We start from the raw sequence: 18,987 nt of genomic DNA on the forward strand, positions 1-18,987 counted from the left end.
GATAAAGAGAGTATGTGAATGGCATTTGAAATGAGAGATACAAGTAACATATTTGTAGAATGCTTGGAACATATAGTATTGGGGGAGAAAATGTTTGGGAATGTTGGAGTAGACAGGTGCCAAGTTACAAAGGACTTTGTTTTCTTGCTCAGGAGTTTGGACTTGGCACATTGGTATGGCATGGAAACCACTCCTTTTTCATCTTACTATTGGCCAAGAAACCCTTGGACTTCAAATCTAGAATTCAAGGTCTACTGCAAAGGCATTATTTCTAGCCCCAAATCTCACTTTTATTCTCTATCTTACTATATTTTGGATTACTGGCTCTCTTCTTTCCCATTATTCACTATTGTTAAGCAACTGACACATCATTCCACAGATCAAGGCTGCCTTACCCAGAAAAGAACTTGGAAAATTGGCCCATGTTCTTATAATTGTTAAAAGTGCTTCAAGATGTTTATAGAAAAGGGATGTAAAAGTTTAATTTTTAATAGATTCATATGTTGCAAAAGATAATTTTTACAAAAAGTATAACTTGCAGAATTTATAATGGATTTTGTTTTGAAGACCAAATTCTTTTAGCTCAGAGCAATTGCACAGGCTCCGAAGTCCAATTTCTCTCTCTCTCTGTCTCTCTCTGTCTCTCTGTCTCTCTCTGTCTCTCTCAGTTTGCTTTTTTCCTGGAAGGGAAAAAAAAAATCTAGGCTTTCTAGGATTAAGCCTAATAAATCTGGCAAAATTCTAGTTGGACTAGGCTAGGGGAGTAGCATGATGAGAGGTTGGAATTTCACATACTCCAGCAAGAGCTCCATGTTACAGTGTATTCATGGGACTTCACTGTGCAATTACTTTTGACTGAATCCTACACGTCACTGCATTTAACAAAGTCAGTCCATTAAAACTGCCTGAGAAATTAGAAACATGTCACAAAAGCAAATTAATAAATAAAATTTTTTTTAAAAAACCTGCCGGAGACATCATTCAAAATGGTGCTGGTAACATAAATTTAGTTTATTGAAATTATTTCAAATACTATATAATATTTTAGTTATTTAGTTTTCAAGTGACGGTTCCTTGGCATTCTACAGAAGCAGGCATTGTAGAAAGCCATGCATTGGGGAACTACTGGTGAAACTGTTAAAGTATTTTTTGTCACAACATTTTTAAACCCACTTTCTACAACAATCTTACTGCATATTATGACATTCAATAAGAAAAGAAAAATTCAACTCTTTGGTGGAGTTAATGTTGGTAATTTCTTTTTTTTTTTTTTTTAGGGATTGCCATAAGTCAATATAAATTTATTTTTTATATATTCTTAATTTTCATTTTTTTAAATTTATTTTTTAATTTTATTTTTGTTACAGATGTTTCTCCTTTTTAACCCCAGTAACACCCTCCTCCCCATCCCCCCCAACCTGTGCCCGGCTTTGTTGTCCATGTCCATTGGTTATGCATACATGCATATAAGTTCTGTGGTTTATCTCTTCCCACACCACCCCTTTTTCTGAGGGTTATCAGTCTGTAACCTACTTCCACATCTCTGGGTCTACCGTATTCCTCAGACTGTTATGTTCATTATATTCCATATATCAAGTGGGATCATGTGGTATATGTCTTTTTTTGCTTGGAATGTTTTCCTTAGGATAATACTTTCTAGGTCCCTCCATGTCGCCTCAAAGAATAAGAGATCATTCTTACACCTGCATAGTACTCTTTTGTGTATATGAACCACAGCATTTTTATCCATTCGTCCACTGATAGACACTTGGGCTGTTTCCAGATCTTAGCTATTGTAAATAGTGCTGCTGTGAACATGGGGGTACGATATATTCTTTCTGATGGGTGTTTCAGGCTTCTAAGAGTATATTCCTAGAAGTGGGATCACTGGGTCAAATGGAAGTTCAATTTTTAAATTTTTGAGGTAACACCATAGTGTTTTCCATAGTGGCTGCACCAGTCTGCATTCCCACCAGCAGTGTACTAGAGTCCCCTTTTCTCCACACCCTCACCAACACTTGTTGTTTGATGATTTGTTGATGGTGGCCATTCTGACAGGTGTGACGTGATAACTCGTTGTTTTCATTTGCATCACTCTGATGATTAGTGATGTTGAGCATTTCTTCATATGTCTCCTGGCCATTTGTATGTCCTGTTTGGAGAGGTTTCTATTCAGCTCCTCTGCCCATTTTTTAATTGGGTTCTTTGTCTTCCTTTTGTTGAGTTGTATGAGTACTCTATAAATTTTGGAAATTAACCCCTTAACTGATGTATCTTTGGTAATAATGTCCTCCCACTCATCAGCAAGGTCAAACTATGGATTTAAAGCTGTGGTCACTGATGATTAGTGACGTTGAGCATTTCTTCATATCTCTTAGCCATTTGTATGTCCTGTTTGGAAAGGTGTCTATTTAGTTCCTCTGCCCATTTTTTAAGTGGGTTGTTTGTCTACCTTTTGTTGAGTTCTATGAGCACTCTCTATATACCGGAAATTAACACCTTATGTGATATGTCATTGGCAATTATTCTCTCCAAAACAGTGGGTTGCCTTTCCCTTTTGATGATTGTATCTTTTGCTGTGCAGAAGCTTTTGAGTTTCATGTAGTCCCATGTGTTCATTTTCTCTTTTGTTTCTGTTGCCTTAGGTGATTTATCAGTGAAAATTGTGCTGCGCATGATGTCTGAAATGATGTTGCTACAGTTTCTTCTAGTATTTTTATGGATTAATGAAACACATTTAACTCTTTTATCCATTTTGAGTTTATTCTTGCGTATAGTGTAAGTTGATGGTCTAGTTTCATTTTTTTCCATGTAGCTGTCAAGAATTTCCAGTACCATATATTAGAGGCTGTCTTTACTCCACTGTATGCTCTTGCTACCTTTGTCAAATATCAATTGTGCATATTGTCTTGGGTCAACTTCTGGGTTTTCTGTTCTGTTACACTGGTCTACATGCCTGTTCTTATGAATGTACCAGGCTGTTTTGATAACAGTGGTTTTGTAGTATAAACTGCAGTCTGGGAATATGATCCCTCCAACTTTGTTCTTCTATTTCAAGATTGCTGTGGCTATTACAGGTCTTTTTGGTTCCATATGAACTTTGGAAGTATTTGTTCTAGTTCTGTGAAGTATGCCATTGGTACTTTGATGGGGATTGCATTAAATCTATAGATTGCTTTGGATAATATGGACATATTAATGATGTTAATTCTTCCAATTCATGAACAAGGTATTTGCATCCACTTTTTTATATTGTCCTCTAATTATTTTTTCAATGACCTGTAGTTCTTTTTTTTTTTTTGGTTAAGTTTATTCCTATGTATCTTAATTGTTTCTGCTGCGATGGTAAATGGGATTGTTTTTTTCTAGATTCACATTCTGTGAGTTCTTCCTTGGTGTATAAGAATGCCATCAATTTCTTGATATTAATTCTGTATCCTGCTACATTGCCAAATGCATTTATTAAGTCTAGTAGATTTTTTGATGGAGTCTTTGGGTTTTTCTATGTATAATATCATGTCATCTGTGAATAATGACAGTTTCACTTCCTCCTTTCCAATTTGGATCCCTTTTATTTTTTCTTCCTGTCTGATTGCTGTGGCTAAGACTTCGAGAACTATGTTAAATAAGAGTGGCGAAAGTGGGCATCCTTGTCTTGTTTCGTTCTTAAGGGAAATACTTTTAATTTTTTGCCCATTGAGTATAAAGTGGGCTGTAGGTATTTCATATATGGACTATATTATGTCGAGATATGATCCCTCTATTCCCACATTGCTGAACGTTTTTATCTGAAATATGTGCTGGATTTTGTCAAATGCTTTTTCAGCATCTGTTGATATAATCATGTGATTTTTATCTTTCATTTTGTTTATGTGGTGTATCATATGTATTGATTTGAGAATATTGTACCAGCCTTGCATCCCTGGGATAAATTCCACTTGGTGAAGGTGAATGATTTTTTTGATGTATTTCTGGATTCAATTTTCTAGTATTTTGTTCAGAATTTTGGCATCTAGGTTCATTAGGGCTATTGGCCTTTAGTTTTCTTTCTTTGCAGTGTCATTTTCTGGTTTTGCCTTTAGAATCATGGTGGCCTCATAAAACACGATTGGAAGTCTTCCTTATTTTTGAATTTTTTGAAATAGTTTGAAAAGAATGTGTATTAGTTCTTTGAAAGTTTGGTAAACCTCCCCCATGAAGCCATCCAGGCCTGGGCTTTTGTTTGCTGGGAGAATCTTGATTACATCTTCAATTTCTTCTGTTGTTAATGGTCTGTTCAAGTTTTTTCTCTCTTCCCAGTTCATTCTGGGAGACTATGTGTTTCTAACAATTTGTCCATTTTGCTTAGATTACCAAATTTGTTGCCATATAATTGTTCATAATATTTGTTAACAATCCTTTCTATTTCTGTAGTGTCAGTTATTATTTCTCCTCTTTCATTTCTGATTTTGTGAATTTGGGTTCTTTCTCTGTTTCTTGGTGAATGTAGCTAACTTTACATTAATCTTGTTTATGTTTTCAAAGCACCAGCTCTTTGTTTCATTGATCTTTTGAATATTTTTTTTGGTCTCCATGTCATTGATTGCTGGTCTGATCTTTACTATTTTCTTCCTTCTACTTGTTCTGGGGTTTTTTGTTTTGTTTTGTTTTGTTTATTTATTTATTTATTATTATTATTTTTTAGCTTTCTGATTCTTCAAGTTGTGAGGTTAGATAGTCTATTAGAAATATTTCTTCTTGAGGTAGGCCTGTAGTGCTATGAACTTCCCTCTCAGAACTACTTTCACTGCATCCCATAGATTTTGTGTTTTTGTGTGTTCATTTTCATTGGTTTCCAGAAAGTTTTAAATTTCTTCTTTGATCTCCTCGGTAACCCATTCATTGTTCAATAACATGCTATTTAGCCTCCACGTTTTCAAAATTTTTGCATGTTCTTGTTGCAGTTGATTTCTAGTTTTATGCCATTGTGATCTGAGAAAATTCTTGATATAATTTTAATCTTTTTGAACTTGTAGAGAATTAGATTGTGCCCTAACATGTTGGTCTATCTTTGATAATGTCCCATGTGCACCTGAGAAGAATGTGAGTTCTGTTCTTTTGGGGTGTAATTCTCTGTAGATATCTATGAAATCCATTTGATCTAGTGCTTCATTTAGAGTCTGTGTTTCCTTGTTAATTTTTTGTCTAGAAGATCTATCCAGTGATCTCAGCAGGGTATTAAAGTCTCCTGCTATGATTCTATTGTTGTTGATTTCTCCTTCAAAGTCCTCCAAAAGAATTTTAATATATATTGGTGCTACTATATTGGGTGTATATGTTTACCAAGGTTATATTTTCCTGTTGAATAGATCCTTTCAATATTATGTAGTGGCCTTCTTTGTCTCTAGTTATGGCCTTCATTTTAAAATCTACTTTATCAGTTATGAATATTGCTACCACAGCTTGTTTTATTGCTTTCCGTATACTTGAAAGATTTTTCCCCATCCCTTTACTTTCAACCTATGAGTCTATTGTTGTGAGGTGGGTGTCTTGTAACAACATATACATGAGTCATGTGTTTTTTATCCAGTCAGCTACTCTGTGTCTTTTTATAGGAGCAATTAAACCATTCACATGTAAGGTGATAATTGATATGTACTTATTTATTGCCATTTTTGTTTTGTGTGGTTCTATCTTTCTTTCTATTTCTTCTAGTAATTACAGCAGTCTTTTTAGCATATCTTGCAGTACTGGTTTGGTGTTATTATATTCCCTTAGCCTTTTTTAGTATGGGAAGATCTTTATTTGACCTTCTATTTTGAATGATAGCCTTACTGGATAGAGTAGTCTTGGATTCAGATCCTTGTTTTTCATGACTTTGGTTACTTCATTCCACATCCTCCTGGCCAGTAGTGTTTCTCTTGAGAAATCAGCTGAGGGCCTTATGCGGTTTCCTTTGTAGGTAACCAGTTGCTTATATCTCGTTGCCTTTGGAATTCTCACTTTGTCCTTAATTTTTGGCATTTTAATTACTATGTGTCTTGATGTGTGCCTGTTTGGTTTCTTCTTACTTGGGAATTTCTGTGCTTCTTGAACTTGAATGCCCTGTTCCTTCACCAAGTTAGGCAAGTTTTCTGTCACTATTTCTTTGAATATATTCTCTAACCCTTGCCCATTTTGTTCCTACTCAGGGACTCCTATGATGTGAATGTTATTATTTTCCAGTTGTCCCACAGTTCTCTTAATCTGTCTTCTTGTTTTTTAATTGTTTTTTGATTTTGATTTTCTGATTGGTTGATTTTTTTCTACCCTGTCTTCTAATTCACTGATCTGGTCCTCAGCTTCCTCTACTGTGCTGGTTAGTCTTTCCAATGTGTTTTTAATTCCTGCTATGTCATTCTTCATTTCCACTTGGTTGGTTTTCAATGTTTCTATATCTTTATTCATGTTGCTGATGTCCTTACTCATGCTGTTCAGCTTTCTCAGGATCATGGCTCTGAACTCTACCTCTGATAATTTGCTTAGCTGCATTTCATTGATCTCACCTTCGATATAGATCTCTTGTTCTTTCCTTTGGGATTTGTTTCTTTGTTTCACCATTTTGGCTATCTCAGTTGGGTTTGGAGCCTGCCAAATTTTCCCTGTGGTTGTTGGTGTTCAGCTGTTTGTGGCTCGCTCTACTGGGTTGGGAGATCTTGGGTGGGCCCACGTTTACCACCACTGTCAAGTCTTACTTTCCTGGGTAGGTTTGCAAGCTCAAGAAAGTTTCAGTTATTCTCTAGCTTTTTCCTGGTGGCTTGTAGTCTCAGTTACTTATTGCCTTGGAATGTAGCCCTGGTGTTTTGAATAAGAGAATTTCTAGGGGGTGGGAAAGATACTGTTTATTAATGAGCCTCAATTTGCATTTCTTTGCCTCACCTGGCAAATGCTGAATCCCCGAAGGCTAGGGGAAGGTACTGCTGCTTTTCCCCATTGCTCAGTGAAGGAGCGCACTGGCCACTATCCTTTGTGGCGACAACTCAGCAAAAACTCTGAATGCCCTCCAAAACCCGGGTGTCCCCATGGAGTTCCAGCCTAGTCTGTCTTCCTTCTGCCGTAGCCCCCAGCTGAGTGGCTGTGCTGTTTTAGCACTCTGTCCTACCTCTGCACTGTGGAGTGGGCTTGGTTTTTGTTCCCCAAAGGCACTTCTCAAGGCTAAGACTGCTGCTGTCCTTGGGTTCCCAGCCAGCCACCCTGTCGCTCCTCAACAGATCCTACCTGTGTCCCTGGTTATGTTGATCTGTCCTGTTGCTTTTTTCCAAGGATTTGTCTTTATTTTACTTGTAATTTTTATTTGGTCCTGGGAGATCCTCTATGTAGCTTCATTCTCTATACTTATCTTGTGCGTAGCTGGGTCGTACAGGCCTTTCTGGTGCCCCCACACCTTGCACGTCCCACGGGTACCTGGATCGCACAGGCCCTTTTGGGACCCGGCTCTGTGCCTATGTTATGGGTTGCTGTGTAGCACAGGACTCTCTGGGACTTCAGCACCCCACAGGTCCTGTGGGTAACTGAATGTCACAGTCCCTGCTGGGTTGCACAGGACTCTCCAGTGCTTCAACTCTCCACAGGTCCTGCTGGTAACTAGATGTCACAATCCCTGCTGGGTCTCACAGGCATCTGTTTCAGCACCCCACAGGTTCTGAAGGTACCTGGATCACACAGTCCCTACTGGATCACACAGGCTTCCCTGGTGTCCCCGCATCCTGCAGTTTTTGTGGGCAGGAAGCTGGATTGCACCAGTCTTTCAAGGCCTCAGGCTTCCCACTGCTCTTGTTGGCTACTGGACTGCACAGGCCTCTGTGGAGCCTCAGCTTTTGTCACTGGTGGCTGGGGAGTTCTGCTGCCCTGTGGGGCTCAACTCCTGCTCAGTTTTTGCTGTAGTTTTTGGAGATGGGTCTCAGCTGCTGGTCTGTTTTTCTGTTTTCTCAGGATGGATGTCTGCTCCCCAGCCTTTGTTGCTGGGGGTGTATCTTGATTCTGATCACGCTGCTACTATGGGGGTTGGTGCTGGGCTCTGGGCTGTCTGGGGCTTTCACAACCTGCACCTTGGGAGCTCCACTACTGTGCACAGGTCTGTTGACAGAGTGTCCACTGGTCCGATGGTGCCAGGTGTGCTGGTGGGCTGAGATTGCTGGGCCAAAGCTGCTCCCACTACCTACTCCTAGGGAAAACCCAGGATCTTCCAAAATGGTGGGACCTGCCTCAGGCGCAGGGAGAAGTGTCTTGAAGGGCCATTTACTTGCCCGGCTGCTCTTGTCCACAGCCCAGGAACTTTCTGCTCCACAGCTCTGCACTGCTTGGGTTTGGTTGTCCACCTTCACATCCACTCACACTCTGTCACACACTCCCTTGCTCTCTCACACACTCACCCTCCCTCTGGTCCTGCCCGCCGTCATCTCTCCTTTTTAAAAAAATTTTGGCACTGCACAATGTTTCGGAATCATTTTGTATTTTTTCTGTCTCAGTCCTAGAATGAACCACTTTTCTTAGTGATCCCGTTTTTCCCCCCAACTGGAAAATGGTATTTAGAAACCTATATCTAGGTACAAAGTGTTTTTTTCTACCAGGGTATCATTACTTCTAGGCCTTCTCCATAAGCAGAGCTTGAAAATATATGTATATTTAATAACCTAGGGCTTCACAAATGTATTATTCTATCTATCATCTATCTATCTATCTATCTATCTATCTATCTATCTATCTATCTATCATCTATCATCTATCTATCTATCATCTATCTATCTATCTATCTATCTATCTATCTATCTATCTATCATCTATCCATCTATCTATCTATCATCTATCTATCTAACATCCATCTATGTATATGTTAATTAAAACATGAGTTCATACTGATATCTCCACTTCCAATCCAACATCATGATATTTATTCTAGAATTTACTCTTCTTTTTTTTAGCTTCATTCTCTGATAGTAAGAACCTGGTTATAATTTTCTAAAAGTTTAATTATCTCTTCTACTGTGGCACATGCATATAGTAGTTTCAGATTTATAAATTCATACCCGTAGGGGTTATTATTAACTCTATTTAACTGAAGTATAGTAGTTATATAGTTTATTTGTCTATCTTTTTATTTGTTAATTTGTTTTTGTTACAGATGTTTCTCATTTTTCCCTCATTGACACCCTCCTCCCCTTCCCCCGGCCCCTCCCCAGCTTTGTTATCTATGTTCATTGGTCATGCATACATGCATGTAAGTTCTGTGGTTTATCTCTTCCCCCACAAACCCTCCTCCTCTGAGGCTTGTCAGTCTGTAGCCCACCTCCATGTCTCTGGGTTAATTTTTTTCAGCAGTTGGTTTAGTTCATTATATTCCACAAATAAATGAGATCATGTGATATTTGTCTTTCTCAGCTTGGCTTGTGTCACTTCGCATATTACTCTCCAGGTCCTTCCATGCCATCTCAAATGATAAGAGATCTTTCTTTCTTATAGCTGCACAGTATTTCATTGTGTACATGTATCACAGCTTTTTAATCCACTCATTTACTGATGGACACTTGGGTTGTATCCTGATCTTAGCTGTTGTAAATAGTGGTGCTATGAACATAGTGGTACATATATTCTTTCTGATTGGTGTTTCAGGCTTCTTAGGGTATATTCCTAGAAGTGGGATCACTGGGTCAAATGGCAGTTCCATTTTTAACTTTTTGAGGTAACACCATAGTGTTTTCCACAGTGGCTGCACCAGTCTGCATTCCTAAAAGTAGTGTACTCGAGTCCCCTTTTCTCCATACCCTCACCAACACTTGTTGTTTGATGATTTGTTGATGGCGGCCATTCTGACAGGTGTGAGGTGATACCTCATAGTTGTTTTAATTTGAATCTCTGATGATTAGAGATGTTGAGCATTTCTTCATATGTCTCTTGGTCATTTGTATGTCCTCTTTGGAGAAGTGTCTATTTAGTTCCTCTGCCCATTTTTTAATTGGGTTGTTTATCTTCCTTTTGTTGAATTGTATGAGCACTCTATATATTTTGAAAAATAACCCCTTATCTGGTAAATCTTTAGCAATTATGGTCTCCCATATAGTGGGATCCTTTCTCATTTTGATGGTTGTTTCTTTGGCTGTGTGGAAGCTTTTGAGTTTGATGTAGTCCCATGTGTTTATTTTTTTCTTTGTTTCAGTTGCCATAGGTATTGTGTCCCTAAAAATTCTGCTGCGTATGATGTCCGATTTTGTGGCCTACATTTTCTTCTAGAATTTTTATGGATTCACGAGTTACTTTTAACTCTTTTATCCATTTTGAGTTTATTCTCGTTTATGGTGTAAGATATTTTTCTTTATTGATTTTTTAGAGAGAAAGTGAGAGGGAGAGAGAGATAGAATATTGATGGCAGGGAACTTCTTTTGGCCACCTCCTGCATGCCCCACACTGGGGATCAGGCCCACAACCTAGGCATGTGCCCTGACCAGGATTTGAACCGGCAACCTCCTGCTGCTTTGGTCAATGCTCAACCACTGATCCACACCAGCCAGACAATTTTGTCTTTACTTGTACAGTGTTTAATTAAAATACTCTTCCAAAGTAACTTTAGCCTCAAATATATTTATTCACATATTTGCTGATGCTTGAATCTCCTTCATATGTAATAAAGCACTTATCTTCCCATATTCAAGATGGGATTTCTCAAATAATCTGTGCCTTCATTTAATCCAATAGCATTTTATGGAGTCTTATGTTATCTTGAGACAAGCAATTGGGATATATTTTGTATAGTTTTGACTAATAAATATTTCTTAATCTGAAGCAAAATGTCTCTCTCCATTTTTTACACTTTTAAATACATTTTAAATTCCATATTTATATTTTGTAGAAGTTGACTTATAAAAGAATCTATTAGTTCTTATTATTTAATTATTTATGGGTATATAATGGGATTGTTATATATATTAACTTGTACATATTAGTAATCTAGTAGAAAAAACAAAACAAGAAATTTTATTTTTTTTTGCACCTGGAACCATAGCTAATCTCATACTATAATCTTATTTTTCTCACTATTGGTGAAATGTGGCTTTCCAAATAATTATATGCAAATACATACAATAGTATGAATAAACCTATTCAGAAAAATAAGTCTGTAAATGCATGTTCTATGACATCCCTTTTGTGGAATAATTCTAAAACTGTTATTTTAGAAAAGGCAATGAGCTTGTGTGAATAACCAATGTTTGTGACCCATAATCTGTTCAGTGATATAAAAAAAAAATTGATCTTTTAAATAAGTTTTTTTTTTAACTTTTATTAATTTATTTTTGTTACAGATGTTTCTCCTTTTTTACCCCATTGACACCCTCCTCACCATCCCCCCCACCCCATCTCCAGCTTTGTTGTCCATGTCCATCGGTTATGCATACATGCATATAAGTTCTGTGGTTTATCTCTTCCCACCCCCACCACCTTCTCTTCTGAGGGTTGTCAGCCGGTACCCTACTTTCACATCTCTGGGTTATGTTCATCATATTTCACAAATAAGTGAGTTCATGTGATATTTGTCTTACTCTGCTTGGGTTATTTCACTTAGAATAATACTTTCCAGGTCCCTCCAGAGTGGAAAATAAAGTTATTATTAGTACCACTATCTCCATTGTAGATTTTCTCAGCTGCATGAGAGCTAGTTCATATTTGTGTATATATATATATATATATATATTTTTTTTTTTTTTGCTTGATGACATGAATCCAAGCCAGCAGGCAAATGAGGTAAAAATATTGTGAAGTGTTTCTAATTCTGGACAAAATAGATAAAGTGATATAAAGATGTAAGAGGGCTGCCAAAAGCCTAAGGCCTTGTTATTTACTAATTCCCAGTACATAGTGGGTGTGGCTTAAATTAGGATGTGTGTTGTCTTCTTTAAATCCATTTTATTTTTTATTATATTCTCTCACTCTGTGGCATAACTTGAAATACATGCGTAGAAGACATTTTTTTTTAATAAAGGAAAGAAAGAGGAAGGAAGGAAGGAAGGAAGGAAGGAAGGAAGGAAGGAAGGAAGGAAGGAAGGAAGGAAGGAAGGAAAAAAGATTTGTGTTTTATTTTTTCTTCCCCACCTCACACCCTCTTCTGAGATTTGTCAGTCTGTATACTACTTCTATACCACGTCTGGTTCTATTTTGTTCATCAGTTTGTTTTGTTCATTATATTCCACAAATAAGTGAGATTATGTGGTATTTGTCTTTCTCTGATTGGCTTGTTTTGCTTAGGATAATACTCTACAAGTCATTCTATGTGGTCTCAAAGGATAAGAGATATTTCTTTCTTACAGCTGCATAGTATTCCATTGTGTATATATACCACAGCTTTTTTATCCACTCATCTATTGATGGACACTTGGGTTGTTTCCAGATCGTAGTATGCATATCCAATGGACGTAGAGAGCAATGCTGGCGAAGGAGTGGGGTGGGGGGGATTTGGAGGAGGGTGTTGATGGGGGAAAAAGGAAAAACATCTGTAACAAAAATAAATTTTAAAAAATAAATAAATACATTAAAAATAAAAATAAATACATAAAAAATATCCTCAGGTGAGGATTAAAAAAATAAAAAATAAATGGGGAAGGTTAAGATTGTTCTAGGAAAAAAAAAAATCTCAGCTATTATGGGTGATGGAAAAGAGATCCACAACCTGCAGCTGAACAGTGAATGACAGGCACACCCATGCTTTCCCAGATGCCTTCCAGGTCACAATTAGAATGAGAGCAACTGAGGTTTCTTAAGAATATTTTATAGACACCATGGGTAAAGGCCTTATGACCTCAAAGAGTATAATGAAGTTGAAACTCTTGATGAGTTTTTCCAGGATTTTGTATTCAGAAATTGATCATTTCTTGAGCCTATTGACTTTCCTCTTAATGAAAAATTACTTTCTTTCTCCTTTCTATTTACTATGAATGAACAGCAGCATTCAATATTGTGAGCAATTCTTACTCAAATTTAATTTAGCTGTCATCTATAAAATATCCCAATTTTAGACTTAGAGTAGAATTATTGCTTGATATAATTTTTTCATTCTTTTCTGTCTCCTGATTTGTTGAAACCCGATATTAATTAAATGCTTTCAGAGTTTCACATGTGAAAGATACATTCTCATAGGATATAAACTTGCAATTTAGCACCAAACAATTATTTGATTGCAAAAGGTACTTTGAAATTTAAAAAAAAAGTAAAACATGTAGAAATTTCTGCCCATGCATATCTCTATATTAAAAGCATGTATATGTCTTAAAGGCATATATAAAATCTTATAATTATAGCAGTCTATTTTAATCTATAAATTTAATTTCAATTGCACATAAAAATTCTACTTTTCTCCCCAATGCACATATATTTTATGTTTTTATGTCGTAATTTACACATTTTATATAGTATAACTATTAAATTATTGTAGCTATAATTATTTTAATACTTTTGTATTTTAACTTTTATACTAAAGTTAAAAGTGATTTTACATGCCACCATCACAGTATTAGAATATTCTGAATTTGACAATAAATTTACCTATAGCAGTGCTAGGTTCCCATATTGATGGGTCTGCTCCTGGCATCTCAGTCAAGTGGAACTAGTGCAGAGATACACAGCGGTTGTCAGGTCCACAGTGAGGTCCATGGTTGGCAGGACTGTTACCAAAAGCATAAACATGGGTGGTTCTTGCCAAATCCCTAGATGGACTGAACTATTCTTAGGACCTTGCTGGGGCCAATTTCTGTGGCCATTTGCTGGTTTGCAGTCCCGTTCAATGGGCTTGTTACAAGATACAGAGTGGTTTGGCTCTCACTGTTTATTTTAATGGGCTCCTACGTGGTCCCTAGCTGGGTTTTTAGGTGAATAGCACTTCCTCCAGGACCATGGTGAGTGGAGATGGAGCTGGGTTACAGGACTGCTTCAGGGTCTGTACTCAGAAATTGTATCAGGATGACTGCCAAAAGGAACTAGGAAAAGCTTGTCTCCTGCCAGTTAGCTGGGTTGATACAACTTCCACCAGAATGTGGCAGAATGGGTACCAAAGTAATTCTCAGGGCCACTTCCAGATTCATAGCCAGAATTGAATTTTGGGCCCACAGCTTGGAATGAGGTCAGCAGGCCTGTGACAAGTACCACAGAATGGCATTGTTGTGTTTTGTGTCTCTGGGCAGGCAGGACTGACTTCTGGGCTGAAGCTAGGTCACAGACACTTTCAGTATCTACAGTGGGGTTATACATTGCCTGAGTGACTGTTACTAGAGTCCTCAACAGGAGTGGTTCCTCCTGGGTCCTTGGGCAGGCAGGAATGTTTCTAAACGGGCAGGAGAGCTGGGCTATAGCCAAGTTGCAGGGCAACTTTAAGACTTGCAATAATATCTGTAAGGTGGTAAGACTATAACTGGGAGCACAGGTGGATGTGGATTCTCCTGCATCCCTTGGAACATGGGATTAGCTGCAAAATGACAGACAAGTATAGCTGAATCAATGTCCACAGGAGGGTGGAGTTCCCTTGGTCAATATGCTGAAACACATTTGGTTAGCCTCATACCAGGAATTGGGTCTGCCTTCTCAGAGCAGCTGTCTTCATTCTAGAAGTTTTGCAACATTTTATCTGGATTCCAGATCCCTGATAATTGCACTTTTGTCTAAGAATAGCTGTCACATAGATGTTTTGGTTGGGAGACTTCCAATTTCTTCATCTTTCTGATGTCACTTTCCACATTGTGATTTTGGTTTGCATTTCCCTAATGATTAGTAATGTTGAGTATTTTCTCCTGTGTTTATCGGTCATTGGTACATCTTTCTTTTGAAAAAATGTCTTTCAAGTCATTTTCCCATTTTTTAATCAGGATTTGTTGTTGTTTGGCTGAGTTGTTAATGCTCTTTTTTATTCTGGACAATAACAGGTTATCAGATATATAATTTTCAAATATTTACTTTATTTAATGGATTGCCTTTTCATTGTTGAAAGTATGAATTGATACACAAAATTTGCATTCTGATGTAGTCCAATGTATTCGATTTTCCTTTTATTACCTGTGCTTTTGGTGTCACAATAAAGAATGAATTATCAAATTGAATATTAAAAACATTTCCTCTGTGATATCTTCTAGAAAATAGATCTCAAATTTAGGTTATGTATCCATTTTGAGTTAATTTTTATACATGTTAAAGGTCTAACATCATTCTTTTGCATATGCACATCTTGTTTTCCAAATATTATGACTTTTTTTCATTTGAAAAGTCTTAGCTCCTTTATCAAAACATATCTTTCTTCTATTTTTTTTTCTTTATTTTTCTTTATTGATTTGAGAGAGAGAAAGGAGAGGGAGAGAGAAACATCAATGAGAGAGAACATCAATTGGCTGCCTTTGGCATGCCCTGTAACTGGGACTCCAGTTCACAACCTGGGCATGTGCCCTGACCAGGAATTGAACCACCAACCTCTTGGTGCATGGGTCAATGCTGAACCACTGAGCCACACTGGCCAGGCGCTTTCTTTTTAATGAATATTAAATGATTCATTTTATGTTCAAGACATAGAAAGTGTTGGTTCTTATCAGACCTCAATATGAATGTTTAATCTATCATCCCATACATTTCACATATGTTATACCTTTGACATAAAAAATCAAAACTCATTTTGGGGATTCCAAAATGGCAGCAGAGTGAATGAAAGCTACACAGACCATTTCCCAGGACCAAAGTGGAATTACAACTAAAATAAAGACAAACAGTTGGGAAAAAAACAACAACAGGAAAGCAGCTTTCAAGGAACATACAACCAGGGACACTGAATCAATCCTGGTAGGATTGTGGAGGTGAGAGAAGGTGGCTGGGAAGCCACAGACAGCAGTGGTCTTAGCTGTGAGCAGCACCCTTGGGGTTAAAATCTTAAACTCACACCAAAGCACAGAGGGCCAGGATAGAGCACTAAAATAGCCACAGCCCCTCACCTTGAACTTTAACAAAGAAAGGACAGACTGGACTGGAACTGTGTGGGGACAATCACAATATGGAGGGCACTCACAGATTTTGCTGAGTTGTGGCCACACAGGATGGTGGCCATCTTACTTCTTCCCAGGGCTCTGGGAAGAGGTGGCGGCCCTTCCCTCAGAGATTCAACCCCACTTAGGCGGGTTATTGAAATGCAAGTTTAGGCTCATTAATAACCAGCATCTGCCCCACCTTTAGAAAATTCTCTTACACTGAACAATTGAGGGAGTTTATTATTCAACTGAGAAGCCAAGGCCGTTCAAGTAATCCAACTAATAACCTCCAAGCAAAAAGCTAGAGGATAACTGAACCTTTCCTGGACTAGCAAGTCTGCCCAGGAAAGTAAGACTTGACAGTAGTGTTTAATGTGGTTCCCCCTCATGCTCATCCAAACCCAGTAGAGGCAGCCACAAGCAGCAGAACACCAAAACCAACAAGGAAAATTTGGCAGATTTCAAAATCCACTGAGATAGCCAAAATGGTGAAACAAAGAAACAAATAGCAAATAAAAGAACAAGAGACCTTGACCGAAGATAAAATAAATAGAATGCAGTTAAGCAAGTTATCAGAGGTAGAATTCAGAGCCATGATCTTCAGGAAGTTCAACAGCATGAGAAAGGACATCAACACCATGAGTAAGAACATAAAAACATTAAAAATCAACCAATTGTAAATGAAAAACCATCAAGAAGAAATGAATAATGACATAGAAAAAATAAAGAACACATTGAAAGAACTAAACACCAGAGTCAAGGAATCTGAGGACCAAATCAGTGAATTCCAAGACAGGGTAGAAAAATCAACCAATAAGAAAACAAAAGTAAAAAAAAAAAAAATTAAAAAACAGAAAGACAGCTTAAAAGAACTGTGGCACACTGGAATATGTAATAATATTTTCATCACAGGAGTCCCTGAAGAAGAAAATGAGCAAGGGTTAGAGAATATATTTGAAAAATAGTGACAGAAAACTTCCTTAATTTGGTGAAGGAAGAAGGTATTCAAGTTCAAGCACCACTGAAAACCCCAAGTAAGAACCCAAACAGACCCACACCAAGACACATAGTAATTAAAATACCAAAAATTAAAGAAAGAGAATGCTAGAGGCAGCAAGAGACAAGCAACAGGTCAACAACAAAGAAAGCTCCATAAATCTATCAGTTGACTTCTCAACAGTAACACTACAGGCCAGAAGTGAATGGCATAAAGTAATCAAGGTCATGAAAAACAAGGATCTGAATCCAAGACTACTTGAACCATCAAGGCTATCATTCAAAGTAGGAGGTCAAATAAAGAGCTTCCAAGACCAAAAAAAAAGGCTAAGGCAATACATCAGCACCAAACCAGTACTACAAAAAATGTTAAAAAGACTGCTGTAATTAGTAGAAGAAACAGAAAGAAAAATATAACAACACTAAACACAAATGGAAATACATAAGTACATATCAATAATCACCTTAAATGTAAATGGATTAAACTCTCCAATTAAAAGTCACAGAGTACCTGATTAGATAAGAAAATATGACTAATATATGTTGTTTACAAGAGACCCACCTCACAACAAAATAATCACATAGGTTTAAAGTGAAGGAATGAAAAAAAAATCTTCCAAGAAACCAGAAAGGAAAAAAAAAGCAGAGGTAGCAATACTCATAGATGATAAAATAGATTTAAAAATGAAGGCCATAACTAGAGACAGAGAAGGCCACTACATAATATTGAAAGAATCTATCCATCAGGAAGATATAACCTTGGTAAATATATATGCACCCAATATAGGATCACTAACATATATTAAAAATCTTCTGGAGGATGTCAAAAAAGAAATCAATAGCAGTACAATCATACCATGGGACTTCAACATCCCACTGACATCACTGGATAGATTATCTAGACAAAAAATTAACAAGGAAACAGAGACTCTAAATGAAGCAATGTACATTCTTCTCAAGTATACATGAGACATTTTCAAAGACAGACACCATTTTAGGACACAAACTAACTCTCTATAAGTTCAAGAAGATTGAAATCATATCAAGCATCTTCTCAGATCTTAATGCCATGAAACTAGAAATCAATTGCAACAAGAACATGTAAATACATATGAACATATGGAGGCTAAATAGCATGTTATTAAACAATGAATGGGTTACCAAAGAGATCAAGGATGAAGTTGAAAACTTCCTGGAAACCAATGAAAATGTACACAAAACAACACAAAAATCTATGGGATGCAGCAAAAGCAGTTCTGAGAGAGAACTTCACAGCACTACAGGCCTATTTCAATAAACAAACAAAAAAATTCTGATAGACTATCTAACCTCACAATTTAAAGAACTAGAGAGTAACCAAAAAGAAAACCCCAGAGCAAGTAGAAGGAAGAAAATAGTAAAGATTAGAGCAGAAATAAATGACATGGAGACCAACAAAATAATTCAAAGGATCAATGAAACAAAGAGCTATAATATTTTTTAAATTCATGTATCTTTGTTACATGTTTCTTTTTTTTCCCCATTGACACCCCTTTCCCCCCTCTCTCCCCACCCTGTCCCCAGCTTTGTTATCCATGTCTATTGGTCATGCATACATACATATAAATTTTATGGTTTATCTCCCCCCCCCCAACCCCCTCAAAGATATACAAAATTGATTGACCATTAGCTAGACTCAGCAAGAAACAAACAAAGAACCAAAGACAGAAAATCAAAAATGAAAGAGAAGTAACTGACACAAAAGAAATACAAAGAATTAATAAATACTATGAACAATTATATGGCAACACATTTGACAATCTATGCAAAATGGACAAATTTCAAGAAACAGTCTCCAAAAACTGGACCAGGAAGAGATGGAAAACTTGAACAAACCAATAACAACAAAGAAAATCAAAGACGTAATTAAGACTCTTTCAGTAAACAAAAGTGCAGGCCTGGATGGCTTCACAGGGGAGTTTTACTGAACATTCAAAGAACTAACACCCATTCT

This window comes from Molossus molossus, unplaced genomic scaffold, assembly GCF_014108415.1.
Source record: "Molossus molossus isolate mMolMol1 unplaced genomic scaffold, mMolMol1.p scaffold_m16_p_2, whole genome shotgun sequence".
Lineage (NCBI taxonomy): Eukaryota > Metazoa > Chordata > Mammalia > Chiroptera > Molossidae > Molossus > Molossus molossus.